The sequence below is a fragment of the Elephantulus edwardii genome, unplaced genomic scaffold (genome assembly GCF_000299155.1).
Source record: "Elephantulus edwardii isolate Elephantulus edwardi_28Jun2011 unplaced genomic scaffold, EleEdw1.0 scaffold00112, whole genome shotgun sequence".
Classification (NCBI taxonomy): Eukaryota; Metazoa; Chordata; class Mammalia; order Macroscelidea; family Macroscelididae; genus Elephantulus; species Elephantulus edwardii.
The window spans coordinates 7,044,763-7,057,012 of NW_006399862.1; positions in this window are offsets into that span (position 1 = coordinate 7,044,763).

A 12,250-nucleotide genomic window follows, 5' to 3' on the forward strand; every position below is an offset into this window, starting at 1 on the left:
CTGTAGCAAAGGCAGTGTGGTCTAGAATCCTAAGTACAGGACTGGGGACCAGGTAGTTCTGATTTCGGTTTCTGGCCTTGATTCCATCTGTAAGTTTGGGCAAGTCATTTGATGCCTCTGTATCAGATTCATCATCTGCAAAAAGGCATTTGGAAAAATGTTTATTATTGATATCAGAGCATTAAGCGTTAGTGAATATAAAACAACTGAAATACCAAATATATTTAACATAATTTTTAATGCCAGCAGAAACTTAATTGCTTAGATTTAGGCATGAAGAGATAATATCTATGTATCTTAGACACATGGAAAACGTGCCCGATCAAACAACTGCTTTTGCTCCTATGCCCCATATGGAGTAGACATATGAACTGAATGTAACTTAGAATTTTCACATTTATATTACTGAATTAGAATGAATCTTTATTCCTTCAGTTCTGTCCCAGGATTTTAAAGTCAGGCTGGTAAAACTCACTGAATACTGAAGTAGAGAATAACGAAGGAACCCTAGAGGCACAGTGATTAAGTGCTCAGCTCGTTGCTGTTTTCTAAAGAGACACTGAGCTGTCAGTATTGTACTTAGGTGTTGTTGTTGTTGTTGTTGTTATGTGCTGTTGAGTCACTTGCGACTCATAGTGACCTTATGTAAAACAGCCCTAAACTCTGCTCTGTCCTGTGCCAATCGCACTGTCTCTGACACTCCCATCCCTATTAATCCAGTCACTGGTCAATCCACCTCATAGAGGGCCGTCCCCTCCTGTGCTGTCCCTCCACCCTCCCAAGCATGATGTCCCTCTCCAAGGACTGTACATAGGTACATGATCATAAATCCTCCATTCAGTTTTCCCTACTCCTAACCTCCTGAATCAGTTAGACACATCTGCTACAATTAATGAGGAACTGACAACACGGATTATTGCTAAAGAACTTTGGTGGTGCTTTGAGTGTTTAGGATTTTTTTATATTTTGAGTTTTGAGATCAGTGGTCCAGACCATTGCTGTTCTGAGGGAGAAAGATGAAGCTGTTTGTACCTGTAAAATTGACAACCTTGGAAATACTATAGGCAGTTCTACTCTGTCCTGCAGGGTCATTCTGAGTCAGAATTGACTGCAGGGTAATGAGTTAAAAGTCTGTTCTAAGGATTCCTGGTGGCACAGTGGTTAAGTGCTTGGCTGCTTACTCAAAGTTTGGTGATATGTGCCCACCAGCTCCTCCATGGCAGCTCAATTCCAACTTAGTGGAATCAAGTAAAAACTGACTCAAAGGTGACCCTCCAGGTTTTCAGAGACTATAAATCACACAAGAGGCAACTGACCATCTTTCTCCCAAGCAGCAGCTGATGGCCTCAAACTATGTGTCTTTGAGTTAGCTCCTTACCACTAGAACCACCAGATGTGGTAATCTGATCTACAAAAATTACAGTGCCAATCTGTATGGAGCAGTTCTACTCTGACTTACAGTGTCAGAATAAACTTGATGGCAGTGGGGTTTTGGGGTCTATACTTCAATCGAAACTTGATCTTGCATACTTTGGGCACACTGTCAGAGGCTCCCGTCCTTGGACAGGACATCAGGCTCAGAAAAGTGGAGGGTCAGCAAAGGAGGGGAAGACCCACAATGAGATGGATTGACATGGTGACTGTTACAATGGGCTCAAGTGTGGCAGAGGTGATGAGGACGGCACAGGACAGAGTACTGTTCAGATCCATCCTTCATAGGTTTGCAAGGAGTTGTAGTCAACACGACAGCACCTAACAACAGTAACGATACTTTAATCAGATCTCTTTTCTAGCTAACACACTCTTCATAGTCCAGGATTATATCCAACACCCTTTTCATAGTTCAGGATTATATCCAGGATATCACCTAACCTTTGGATGTCATGTCTTCTTAGGCTTCTCTTGGGCTAGTTTCTCAGATCTTTCTGGGTTTTGATGACCTTGAGAGTTCTGAAGCTAGGTTATTTTATAAGATGCCCCACTAATAAAGGATGTCTGATGTTTTCTCTCATGGTCTAAGACTAGAGTTATGGGTTACTGCAAGGTGGACCAAGAATAGTGCCATTTTTTTTCTTTTCTTCTCCCTGCCTCTTTTTAAACAGTCCCTCCGTAAGGACTATCCACTTAGCTTTGTATCCAAAGACAACATTTGTAGGTGAAAGGAGTTAGCCTTCGTTACAGACTGGTTAATTTCAGGGTCGAAAATATGGAACGCTTCACGAATTTGCGTGTCATCCTTGCGCAGGGGCCATGCTAATCTTCTCTGTAACGTTCCAATTTTAGTATATGTGCTGCCGAAGCGAGCACGAATAGTGCCATTTTTAACCACAGTACACTAGCAGATGTGTATTATCTATATAATTCGTGACTGCTGACAACCTTGATCCTGGAATGACACATTCTTTATCAGGTTTCAGCTTTATATTTATATTTATATTTATATTTATATTGCATGCTTTGGAAGGAAACCACACCTACACTTAAGCAATGGGAGTTATGTCCCACCTCACTGAGGCAGGAGTAATCACGCAAATAAGAAGGGATTTTTGGGGTGCAACAATGAATGAATGGAATTCCAAAATCTCTGTAGATGTTTACTGAAATGAAAAATAAAGAAATTAAATAAAAAAAAATAAAAGGAAAAGCATCCCCATGTTTTTTACCTTTAAAAAAAAAAGGGATTTTTCTGAACAAGACACTTATCTCTTTTCTCCCATTTGTTTATTTAGCAAGTTATTATTTACATTTATATTATTTCATACTCGTCACAATACAATATTTTGTTGATTTTGCTCAAATCCTTTCAGCTTTGGCTATCATGAGCTCTCACTGTTGATTCCTATTCTCCCTTAACACACCCCTAGTCCCCAGGCATTGTTTTAAGCACTTCCTTACTTTTTGGCAGTTCCTTTACCCCAGTTCTAGAATCAGACATCTCTCCTAGAATTTTTTAATTTTTTTAAATTCTTTTATTGTAGAATTGTATCAGAAACCAAAAATTTGGTCACCGGGTGTCCTTGCAAGATGTTCTATTCTCAGTATTCCCTACTATTAACATCCGTTAAGGCACATGTGTTATAATTGATAATATGTTACCATCAATATTGGGGATATCATTTCTTACAGGCCCTCTGAACTGATAATGCAAAAAAACAATGTGTACATTTATCTTTTTATATTGAGGTCAGAGTATCCACATATATCTACAAATATTCTTTTCTTGTCAAGAAGTATTTTTATATGTAACCATCTGTATGTACCTTGAACTAAACAAGTTCATAGTGATGATCTTTTTTTAAAAAAATATTTATTATTTTTTGTGTGTGTACCATCAAATTGGACCTGATTGGTACAGGAGGAGGTTACCCCTCCTTCTCCAGCAGAGCATCAGGTAGAGAGTCTATCATTATTAACTACATTTTCAAATAAGGAAGATGATGATGTAATAGCAAAAATAAAGAAAATGTTTTGGAATACAGCACACACATACCTTTGTTGTCAAAATATTTTAAATCCGGCTGTCTTATGGAGCAGACACTGTAACAATGATCAGAAAAAATTCCACTCACTCCATCTGCAATCCTGCTTATTCCAGAGGAATCTGAATAGTAAGAACATTTTTTTTAAAAAGTGTAGGCATAGTAATAGACATACATTTAGTGATAATCATTCTTTTCTTAAACAAAAACATTTTCATAATTTTAATTTCAATATGTTAATGTTGTTGTTATGTGCTATTGAATCACCTGCGACCCATAGCAACTCTATGTACAGTAGCTCTGAACCTTACCCTGTCCTAAGCAAGTCTCACTAATTCTGACACACCAACCCCCATTGTCCCAGTTACTGGGGTCTTCCTCTCCTGCCCTGTCCCTACACCCTTCCAAGCATGATATCCTTCTCCGAGGACCAATCTCTCCTGGCCATGTGCCCAAAGTATGTGAGACAGAGCTTCAAAATCCTAGCCTCCAAGAAGAAACTTGGTTTTACCCTTTCCAAGACAGATCTATTTGTTTTCTTGGCAGTTCATGGTATATGCAAGACTCTTCTCCAGCACCACAACTCAAAGGCATCAATTCTTCTGTAACCCTTCATCACTGTACAGCTCTCTGAAGCATAACAAGTAACTGCAAAGACCATGGCCTGGATTAGGCACACCTTGGTCTTTAGACTGACATCGTTGCTTTTCAGCACTCTGGAGAGATCTCTGACAGCAGATTTTCCCAGTGCAATTCATCTTTTGATTTCCTGACTGTCGGAACTAGAGACATTATTACCAATGTCAGATGGATCTTGGCAGAAAGCACAAAGTACCAGAAGAATGTCTATCTGTGTTTCATTGACTATGCAAAGACATTTGACTGTATGGATCACAACAAATTGTAGCTAACCTTGAGGAAAATGGGAATCCTAGAACAGGTGATTGTGCTTATGCAAAACCTATACTTGGACCAGGACACAGTCATCTGAACACAGCAGGGGAATACTGCATGGTTCAATCAGGAAAGCAGTGCCTCAGGGATGCATTCTGTCTCCATACCTTTTCAACCTATAAATGGAACAGATCATTTGTGAAGCAGGGCTTTAGGAGGAGGAATGTGGCATCAAGATAGAGGAAGACTCATCAACAACTTATGTTATGCAGATGACAAAACCTTGCTTGCTGAAACTGAAGAAGACCTGAAGTGCTTGTTGCAGAAGGTCAAGGTCTATAGTCTTCAATATGGATTGAAGCTCAACATCAAGAAGACAAAGATTCTCACCACTCGGCCAACTGGCTGCACCATGATAGATGGAGAAGAGATTGAGGTTGTTCAATGTTATAAAATCTATTAAAAAAGTATTACTATTTCCCTCAATTAAACTGAGGAAATAGAGAGTCTCTATTCTGCAATACCGAAGGTGCGCAGTTCAAATCCACCAGATGCTCTGCTGGAGAAGGAGGGGCAATCTTCTCCTGTGCCAGTTGGATCTAACTCGATGGTACACAACAAGGGGGGGAGGCGGAGAAGAGTCTATTTCAGATTGATAGTGACACTGAGTTTTGAAAGAACCACAAACAGCACAAGAGAGGAAGACCCTCTATGAGATGGATTGACTCAGTGACTGGAGTAATGACGGTAGGTATTTCAGAGACAATAAGATTGGCACAAGATAGAGCAGGGTTTAGGGTTACTGTAGACAGGGTCACTATGAGTCAAGTCACAGGCAATTTGATGGCACCTAACAACAACAATATACAATAAATTTTAAACATAATTATTGCCTTCTAGGCAAAAAAATTCATAAAATATGACACATGCTGTGGTAATTACACCACTAATTGATAAATGTTCAGTTAAAAACACTGAATTAGCTATCAAGAAGACCTGCTATGTAATGTACAACAAGCATACTATGTAGTGGAAATGGCCTGAGGATCATTAAGGGCTTCTAAATATAGTTATTTCAAGTATTGTTTTAGATTGAGTAGTAAGTGGGTTCAATTTCCTCAGATATGAAGAACATGTAGATTCGGTGGGCTAAAAGGAAAATCTGTTCCCATTCCCAAGAAATGTAATCCAACAGAATGTGGAAAATATAAAACAAATATGATGACTACCATATGCAGACAAAACATTGCTTAAGATTATACAAAAACAGCTAGAACACTGACAGGGAACTGTTGGAAATTCAAGCTAAATTTAGACAAGGCCATGGCACCAAGGATATCACTGCTGATATTATATGGATCCTGACTGAAAGCAGGGAATATCAGAAGAAAGTAAAAGCATTTGACTGTGTAGATTAAAATCCCAGAACATTTAATTATGCTCATATGAAAAACCCAGTTCTGGACCTGCTAAAGAAGTTGCTTGCTGTCCAAACAGAACAAAGTCAAACTACATGGTTTACAATCAGGAAAGGTTTGCATCAAGGCTGTATTCTTTCTTTATACCTATTCAATCTGTATTTGAACCAATCATTTGAGAAGCTGGACTCTATTAAGAAGAATGTGGCATCAGGATAGGAAGAAGATTCGTCAACAACCTGTGTTATGCAGATGACACAATTTTGCTTGGTAAAGTGAGGAAGACTGGAAACGCTTGCTGCAGAAGATCAAGGATTATAGCCTTCAATATGGATTATATGTCAAGAAGACAAAAATCCTCATCACTGAATTGATAAGCAACATCATGATAGATGAATTGTCAACAATTTCATCTTAGATTCACAATCCTTGGTACCAGTGGTCAGGAGATCAGGACACATACCGCACTGGGAAGGTCTGCTGTCAAGGACCCTACAAATCATAAGGAGCAATGATGTCAGTTTGAAGGCTAATGTGTACCTGATTCTGGCCGTAGTCTTTTCCATCACATTATGCAGCCGAGAGCTGGAAAAGGAATCAGGATGAGAGAAGAAGAATTGATGTTTTTAAGTTATGGTGTTGGAGAAGAGCATTGACTGTGGCTAGAACGCTCCTTGGAGGCAAGGATGGTGAAGTCCTGTCTCACATTCTTTGGGTATGTTTCTAGGAGAGACTATTTCTTGAAAAGTGACATCATGCTAGGCCAAATGGAGGGTCAGCAAAGAGAGGGTGATCCTCAATAAGATGGACTGACACAGTGACACAACAATGGGCTCAAGCTTGTCAAAGATGATGAGGATAGGATAGAGTTACACGACTTGACGACACCTAACAACAACGATTCAAATGGATAAGGATGATATAAGAATTCAATGCCTTTGAGTTGTGCTGCTGGAGAAGAGTACTGAGTATCTCATGGACTGCCAGGAGAACAAACAGAAATGCCTTGGCTAAAGTGTAACCAGAGTGCTCCTTAGAGGCAAGGATGGTGAAATTTAATCTAACATACTTTGGGCATGTTAAGAGGGGCCATTCTTTGGAAAGAGACATCATGCAGAGGGTCAGTGAAAGAAATGAAGACTCTCGATGGGATAGACTGACCCAGGGACTGCAGTAAATAGCCCCAAGTATGTCAGAGATGTTGAGGATGACACAGGATAGAACAGGGTTTATATCTGTTGTTCAAAAGGTCCCTATGAGTTTTACTCAATGGCATCTAACGACAACAACAATACAAAATATACTTCTACAGAGGTATACCTTGAGCACAGGCTTTGGAGTCAGATAAAGAAATCTCAATTATGCCACACAAAACACCCTTTTCTGATCATAGATAAGAAAATGGATAGGACTATACTTTCAAAGAAAACAGAATTAATCAGTGGCCTAACTTTAAAATAATTAAACTGTACACCGACCTGAATAACGAGAAGGGTGTAAAGTCTTCCTTTTTCTTTTTTTGGGATATTCATTCATAGCTTTTCAATTTGAAAACAAAAAAAGAAAGAAAAAAATATGACATATGTCAGAGGTGATTATTTTTACCATTTATATAAAAATTCTTTCTAACCCAAGAATTTATTAGTAGCAAAAATGTAAGTCACATGAAAACCTACTTCACAAAACAGTATTAAACAAGATCTTGCTTTATATCTGGGTTCTGTTTTTCAGTCATGTTTAAAGGCATGGCACTGATTCCTATTCTCCTTTTAGTAAGGATGAGAAAGAACTTCTTCAAACAATGGTGCAATTAGGAAGACTAGATAATTGTAATAAGTTTCATGTTGTTAATTTTTAAATAAAAAATGTGTTTATTTGTAGCACTTTTTAAGAGTTTTACAGGCACATTGCCTAAAATTGGGACTGTTTCTAAAATAGTATTCAATCAAGCTAAGAGATGACAGAGTCCCTTAAAAAATATGTTGCTGTTGTATACCATCGAGTTGAAACTGATCCATAGCTGACCCTCCTGCGTAAATCACACAGGAGGGGTATTATCACAAATAATACTGTATTGGCCAGGAGAAGCCAGTCTTTGGAGGAGATCATACCTGGAAGAGTGGAGGGACATCGCAGGAGAGGAAGACCCCAGATGAAATGAATTGATACAGTAACTGGGGCAATGAGCGTTGGTGTGTCAGAATTAGTGAGACTGGCTTAGGACAGGGTTGCTATATGAAGAAGGAGACTCAAGGGCACATAACAACAAAAACATACTATATTGGTTGTTTTTTTACTTAAGCCTCATGTTTCGAGTCATCAAGACCTCAGGGTGGGCCTTTGTATTTAAAAGTCGGTTGTTACCATATTTTGGAAAAACATTCTCCTAAGCGGTACAGCACTTTTCTGTCAATATGAGGTAACCTGGGGTTGCTGTGGTGCTGAGCCTTGTGCCACTGGGGACTCAAATGCCATAATAGTTACCCATGGTGGACAGTGTTTGGGGGAGTTCCCACTTTAAGACAGGTTTGGAAGCAAGGGTGGCAGCATCCACTTCCTAAATAACATGCCTCTGGAAACTCTATGAACTTTGATAAATGATGGTATAGAGAGACTTCAGCCCTTTTGCTCATAGGGTCAACTTGAAGGCAATCAACAACAATATTGTAGTCATAAATATTGTTAAGAAATTATTATATTATTAATATCTTATTGAAACATTATATCCTAAAAAAGAGTACTACTGGTCACATAAAAGCTCTCAGAAAGTAATTTTCAAGAAAAAAAGAATAATATTCTTACTTTGGATTACAAAATAATTATCAACAATTTACTGAGAACAGAACAGTTGTGGCAACTGGTGTGCAATCAAACTTACATAAATGGTCCTAAAATTAACTAGTTTGTTATACCCTATTTACTTGGTATATAATTCTTAATACTAAAGTGAAAAGAAATGAATTACGGGAAAATTCCCATAGATGGTATATGAAAGAAGTCTTATAAGCAAAGTGTACCTAATTTCTGAGATTTAAGAACACAATAGTGCCAGCTCTTTCATTCACTAGAAAGTTAGGCAGAATTAGTGTTCTTGCACATATTACTTTCTCAAATTATAGATACATCTTGATACCAAAACAGGAAAAGCGATCTACATTCATTTATCCAAACATAAAATAAGCAAACAATTCAGTTACTGAATCAGTCAGATGTATTAAAGTCCTTAGTTACTAACAAACTATGATATTTACAAAAACGGTATTAATTTATACAAAGCTTGACCCAACAACTAAAAAGAGGACTCCTTAGGTAACCATCTCAAACAAGCCATTAAAACCCTCTAGCGGGTTTGCAGAGGCAGTTAATTACATGGGAGGAGACTTCCCATCCTTCCCTAGTGGAGTAGCTGGTGGCCTTGAACCTGTGCCTTGGGGGTTATGTAAAATTTTACATTTGCATTTAACATCTCTGTCTTGATTAATTAGGAAGCTACCTTCTATAAAGTTTTATTATAATTTTATTTTTTATTATAATTGGGTTAACAAAAAGAAAATTTTAAGAGAAATGAAATGTTTCTTTTATTATCCAATGAATGTTTTTAACCCAAATCCTTTTTGTTGTTTATACACTGAGAGATGTATCATAGTCCCCAACTCTGTGTACTTAGCAAATTGATTACAGAGACCCTATGCAGAAGGGTCATCAACAACCTACATTATGCAGATGACATAACCCTGCTTGTTGAAACTGAGGAGGACCTGAAGCACTTGGTGTAGGTCAAGGACTGCAGCCTTCAATATGGATTGAAGCCCAACATAAAGAAGACAGATGCTCACCAGTGGGCCAACTGGCAGCATTATGACAGATGGTGAAGAGACCGACATTGTTAACAGTTTTCGTTTGCTTGGCGCCACAAACACTCTTGATACCAGCAGCCAGGAAATCAAGAGACAAATTGCATTGGGAAAGTCAGCTGTTAGGGACTTCTCCAGAGTACTAAAGAGCAATGCTATCTGGAGACTAAGGTGCGCCTGATCCAGGCCACAGTCTTTGCAATTGCTTGCTATGCATCAGAGAGCTGGACAATGACTAGAGATGACAGAAAGAGAATTGATGCCTTTGAGCTGTGGTGCTGGAGAAGGATATTGAATATACCATGGAGAGAATATACCTAGGAGAACAGGTTTGTCCTGGAGAGAGGTGAAGACAGGCTGCTCCATGGAGGCAATGATTCTGAGGCTTTGTCTGACATACTTTGGGCATGCTGCAAGGAGGGACCCTGCTTGGAGAGGGACATCATGCTTGGAAGGGTGGAGGGACAGAGAAAGAGAGGAGGACTCCATGCTTGGAAGAGTGGAGGGTTAAAGAAACAAAGGAAGACCCTCGACGAGATGGATTGATTAAGTGACTGGGGTAATGAGGGTGGGTGTGTCAGGGACAGTAAAGTTGGCACAGGGTAGAGCAGTTTTCAGGGCTACTGTACATAGAGTTGCGATGAGTCGCAAGTGACTTGACGGCATATACCACCACCACTACCAAGACCTTTAAGCAAGTTCTAATTCTGATCTTCTATGTGTGGATACACAAGTGTTCCAGCATGAGTGACAACTAAACTAACTCTATAAAAGGATAAGGAAATCTCGTTGTATTACCTTACTCAAATGATAATAAAATACAGCATAATTTCCATTTTTTTAAAAAGCTGTCTTTATGTAATAAATTAAAATTTCCAGATTTATCTCTAACATCTCTCTTCTACACTTTCAAAATTTAGAGTCAATAAACAGTCTCAGTCTCCTACTTCATGCTTTAAATGCTCTAAAAGACTAGAAAGAACAGTTCAAAACGTAAGTTAAGGATATTAAAGTATTCACTTATTACTGAATGTTTCAGATGCTCTAGGCTTTGAAGAATAAGAAAACAAAGGGAAACAAGAAATGTATTAATGTTGCCAATTGAGACTGGTGAAGTGAGAGGCAGGAATAGGATCTTATTTTTCTTCCCAGACCAGCCAAGCCCAGTAGTGAGAAGGGTGGACAAGTAGGTCAACCTGTAAGTGATTGTGAGCAACAGTTAGTTGAGAGAACCTGATACCTCTGGACCAGCCAGGAATAGGATCATTTTGATCAGGAAGAGTTTGACTTCTCTGTCCACTGAACACCATGCGAACTTCTTTTAAGCATGATAGAAAGATGACCACTAAACCAAAAAATACTGACCATTGTTCATTTAGGGAAACCCTGGTGAGGTCACTTGGCTTTTTACTCTGGGACATTACATAAATATCTGCTCACTAGCACTGGTGGCCTAGTGGCAAAAAGCTACAATCCTGAAGGCACAAGGTTCTAATCCACCTGCTTCTCAGGAGGAAGATGGACAATTCCCTTCCATGCTATTAAACTGGATTAAACTGCCTCTGAAACCCTGCTGGAGGGTCAGCGATAGGTCAGTTTGGACAGGAAGGTACACAACAATTTCTCCTCTCAGCATGTAGATTCCGAGTAATGTGCAAGTTATCACTCCCTCCCTCTTTCTCCTAAAACCAAAAAATCCAAAACCAATCTACACACTTAACACACGTTCCCGAAGGATTATGCTACACAAAGTTTAAAGTGCAACTAGCAGAGTACATGCATCATTCCACCTGTCATTTTTCAAATAAAAAACCTTTTCCATCAACAAAACAATACACACAAAAGGTATCCAATAGATACAGCTTTAATATTTCTTTGTATATTTTAGTACAAATATTCTCTTCTTTTAATTCATATGCCCATCTTTACAGTAAGAACCTCCATTTGTGCTGTAGGGAGAGCATGACCAATTTAATCTTTGCTGAGGTCCATAAACATTTAACAGAACCTTTTTAGGGCGGCACTAAGTCTTTATCCCTTTATAGTTACACTGTTACAAAGTCCTGGTGGTCCTTCACTTGAACAGGGAGGGCTCTTAAGCACGCGGCAGAGGTTCAGGTTCCAGGCTGGAGACCTGGGCTCCAGAAAGCACGCCAGCTTTCTGTTAGTGCAGCCAGTGAGGCGACAGCACCAGGAAGGAGCAGCCGCTGTCATAGACAGGGTCATGATCTCCTCCGCCCAGCGGGGCCCAAGGGCCAGCGTGGCACCGCGGGGCGCCCGAGTCTAAACGTGTCAACATCCATCCATCCTGTGAACTAGGCAGTGGGAGACCTGGCGTAGGGGCCGGGGGGCACTGAGGGGCTGCCCAGCACTGACTCCAAGTGACCTCAGCAGGGGAAATAATGCCAGCTGGACCCTTTCGGGTCCCCACTGCCCAGGGGGCAGAGCGGCCTTAGGATTGGGGAGGGGCAGCCAACCTGCCATAAAATGAAGCCAGGTTTCACTTAAAAGCCATCCGGCTGGTCTTTCCAGCCTTCTCGGGTTCCAAGCAGTGTCCGCAGCCCCAGGTGGCCAGCACCCGCCGGGCGCCCGCCCCGCCCGCTCC